Source organism: Garra rufa, chromosome 3, assembly GCF_049309525.1.
Source record: "Garra rufa chromosome 3, GarRuf1.0, whole genome shotgun sequence".
Classification (NCBI taxonomy): Eukaryota; Metazoa; Chordata; class Actinopteri; order Cypriniformes; family Cyprinidae; genus Garra; species Garra rufa.
The window spans coordinates 56,089,940-56,094,297 of NC_133363.1; positions in this window are offsets into that span (position 1 = coordinate 56,089,940).

Below are 4,358 nucleotides of genomic sequence, written 5' to 3' on the forward strand. Positions count from 1 at the left end.
CATGAGAAGAATGCAATACTAATGCAATACTGGAATTTGCAAAGTTAAGGCATGACCAGTGGACAGCGAAATGCTTGTTGGGTCAGCGCGGTCAGAAAAAACAGGTGGAGAAGAAAAGACACACACTAACTGCAAAAGAATTAAGAATTAAGGTGAAGAATTAAGTGTAAAAAACATTAGGAACCATTTAGTCTCCAGCGCCACCATTTTCCAGAACTGCAACCTGCCTGAAATACATATTGTGAAATACATGAAGACTGTTTTTTATAGGCCTTATAGACTGATAAGTTGAGAGTGACTCTTGAAGGACCAGCATCACATCCTCTTATACAAGTTTTTTATACAAGACAGACTTTTTTAGAATAGGAGATAGACTAAAACTGAAGTCCCAAAACTTACTGACAGATTCTGGAGGATACACTGTCGAAAGAGTGCTACAGGAGAATCAGGTGCTGGTCCTTTGAGAGTCACTCTCTACTCATCTGTCTATAAAGCCTATAAAAAATCAGTCGCCATGTGTTTCACAACACTTCAGTGTGTTATTCTTATTAAGTGAGGGTCAATTTTTTAGGATTTTTTGCCCAAGCATAGTCTCTGAGAACCTGACACATTGCACTTCTGGAGGCTCCAGGTATAGTTTGCAGCTCTGGAAAATAATGACGCTGGAGACTAAATGGTTTCTGATTAGCACCTAATTCTTCACCTTAATTCTTAATTTTTGCACTTAACATTCATCTTTTCTTTTCCATCTGTTTTTTCTGACCACTCAGACCCAACGAGAGTTCCCTTCCGGAGGGAACTCGACGCTGCGTCCTGGTTAGGACACTTTGGGAACTGCCTTCAGCGTGACCGGTTCTGAAGCTTTTATAAAACAACGGCAATGAACTTGACATTGACCGGCGCCAGCCCATGACGTCATTAACAAGGCGCCTACTAGTATAAAAGGGCGCTTGTGAATGCATCAACCATCTTTTTGTTCTTCAGATCACCTTGTTCTAAGCGTGAGTATGATGGCAACGCCCGGAGTTAAACGTTTCAGAAAGTGTGCTGATCCGTGTCAGAGGAGTCTGACACCGGATGATTCACACAGTTTGTGCGTCATATGTTTGGGTGAGGAGCACGCGCGCTCCGTCCTTGAGGGGGCGGAGTGCGTCCATTGTGAGGGCTTTCCTATTAGAAAGCTCCGTTCTCGTTTGTCCCTTTTCTCGAGGGAATCGGGACATCCATCTGCCCCACGCGGCTCTGGTCCCGTGGCAGCCGAGGCTGCCCGGCGGCTGAGATCATGGGGCTCGCAGGTGGAGCTCGCTGACGAGTTTGAGAGAGGCGTGCGTCTCTCACGCTCGCCAGCGGGAGACGAGGACGCGCTGCTGGAAGAGGATGTGTTATCCCTCACATCCTCAGATCCAGCGGCAAGTGCTCTGTTGGCTGCTAGCCAGGGCGAGCAGGAAGAGGCTGAGATGGGCGAAGATGAGTCTTTTGAGCCCGTCCAGCCCTCCTGCCCCGCGTATGAGGAGCTGATGGACGTCATGGGGCGCGCCGCCGCGAGGTTAGATCTGCCGTGGCGGCGCGCGCAGGAAGAGGTCTCTCACGGCCGGCTCCGTGAGAGATATCTTCCTGGCCATGTCCGGCCACCTCCTTTGAGCCTCCCATTCCTTTCTGACCTCCATACTGAGGTCGAGAAGGCATGGGATAAACCGTACTCGGCCCGCATTAACAGGCATCAGCATGTTAACTATGCTGATGTCCAGGGAATGCGTGAGCACGGGTACGTGTCGATGCCTCCGGTGGAAGATACCCTGGCTGCGTATCTTTCATCAGGAGGGACGTCGACACTTACGGCTCCAACCCTGCCGAATAAGCCGCTGAAGGAAACATTGCGGCTGAACGGCAGGGCATACGCGGCTGTGGGTCAGGCCGGTGCTGCTCTGCACACTGTAGCGGTGTTGCAGGCGTACCAGGCCGATCTACTTAAAGATCTGGACCAGGGCATGGGGCTTTCCCCAGAAGAGGTGACTGAGCTGCGCCGCACCACCGATCTCTCTCTGAGGGCCACCAGACAGACAGCGACCGCAGTCGGTCGCGCTATGTCTGCTTTGGTGGCCACGGAGAGGCATCTGTGGGTGAACCTCACGGACATCGGGGAGAAAGAGAAGCGCTTTCTCCTCGATGCCCCGGTTTCGCCTTCCGAACTTTTCGGCACATCCATAGAGACGGTGGTCGAGAAGTTCAGGGAGGCGAAGGCGCGCTCAGCGGCATTTAAGTCACTCATCCCTCGCCGGTCCGCGCCCGCACCCGAACGCCAGGAACAGCCTGGCCCATCCCGACCTAAGGACCGGAGGCAGGGCCAGGTGGCTAGTGTGGCCACTCGAGGCCCTCCACCTCCACGGAACAGGTCTCAGAGGAGGCGTGATGCGCGGCATAGGAAGCAGGATCTTAGGGAGACGATCCAGCGTCGGCGTCAAAGCAGGCGTGAATCGGGTACCTGAGGTCCCCTTCCTTTTGCCCCTCGCGCTCGCTCGGCCACCTGCCTTCCTGTCCTCTTAACTCCGGGGCCGGGCCTATGATGAAGCTACTATCGCACTCTGACGGCCCGGCATACGAACTGACAAATTGGGTGTTATGTGTGTATGTAAATGTTTGTCTACCAGCTCCGCTTGGGTGAGAAGTAGTTTGGGCTCCTTAATCTGAGCCCCTATATCCCCGAGTGTTAAGTGTAGCCAGGTCTCCCCTCAATCTGAGATAGTGTCTAGACCTCCACTTCTGTTAACTCCTGTGGGGTTAAAGCGTTGTTAGGCTCCCTCTCACGTGTGAGAGTGTTTTTTCTGGAGCCTCCGCCATCTGGAGCTCAGTGTGGCAAACCTGCATATGCACGTTCACCCACCCGCTGGGTGCGGTAGTCTACCCCGTCCCGTGGTAAAGAGTCCCTTTAGACTCCGCTCGTCTGAGTGTGAAGACCGGGAGGCTTGGGTAGGTTCCCCACCCTCCTTTAGGATAGGTGCAACCCAGGGTTGAGCGCATGGGCTGCCTCTCTTTGTGAGTCAGTGCACTGAAGGCCCCGCTCCCCAGGGCCCTGTCTAATAGGGAAAGAAAGAAGTTTCTTTAGTGAGAGAGGAAAGGTTAGAAACCCCTAAGTGTGAGGATTTCTTTTTCAACACTGATTTCTCACAGTTCTATCAGATTCGGACAGTGCTAGTAGCTGGTAGGCTCTCGTGAGCCTCGCTCTACTCCGAAGCGTACAGTGTTAGGCCCTCCTTGGCGGTAGCCCTGGTCTGGCCTCCAGGCTTCACCTCTGAAACCTGTATAGACGCTTACAGCTCTGTCCAGATAGCATTTAAGGGGCTGAGTGTAGTAGGTCTCCCCTCATCATTAGTGAGCCCTGTTGGTTAGCACCTCCACTCCTAGACTTTCCTGCCACGGTGAGCGTTGTCAGGGTGTTGCAGGCTTCCTCTCGATTGAGAGTCCTTCTGTAGGAGCCTCCGCTCTTCGCTGCTGCTGTTCAGACCTCCCTTTCGCCTATGGCGTCATGTCGTAGGTTGGGTCTTCCCCATGGGTTAGACTGAGAACGGTTAGATGTGTTCTCCTACATGAGAACCGTCCAGTTGCAGCCTTCGCTCCCCTCAGTGCTCCGCTGACAAGTACATACCCATGGCATTAGCTGGTAGGCCTGCTTAGGCCTCGCTAACCGCTGTGCTCGGTGCTTTTTGCCCTCTACCAAAAGCTGAGTATTGTTAAGGCTCTCTCTTTCCAGATTTGAAGCCTCCACTTTACAGTATCCTGTGAGGTGGGTTCATGTACTTGTAGCGTTGAGTGTAGCCAGGTCTCCCCTCAGTGAGATTTTTGTTAGACCTCCACTCTCGAGCATCTCTCGCTAGGGACTAATAGAATACCGCTCACCAAGACTGAGTGTTGTCAGGCTTTCTCTCTCTGTGAGATTCGTGCAAAGCCTCCACTCTACAGGGCTCTGCTCTCAGCATTTTGGGCCCTGCTGTGAGTCCTGGTATTCTCTGAGCGTTGAGTGTAGCTAGGTCTCCCCTCACTAAAAATATTTGGGTGAGATCTCCACTCCATAGAGCTAGGAGATTGAGCGTTGCTAGGCTTCCCCTCATCCGAGGGTCTCTGTGAAGCCTCCGTTCCCCTGAAGCTCCGCTCCGGGTACTTTCAGACGTGAGTGTAGCTAGATCTCCCCTCACTGTATATTTGGTGTGAGATCTCCACTCTGTAGAGCTGGGAGGTTGAGCGTTGTCAGGTGTTCCTCTCATTCTGAGAGTCTCTATGAAGGCCTCCGTTCCCCAGAAGCTCCGTTTTTAGTACCTCCAAGCGTGAGTGTAGCCAGGTCTCTCCTCACTTAGAGCGTTGAG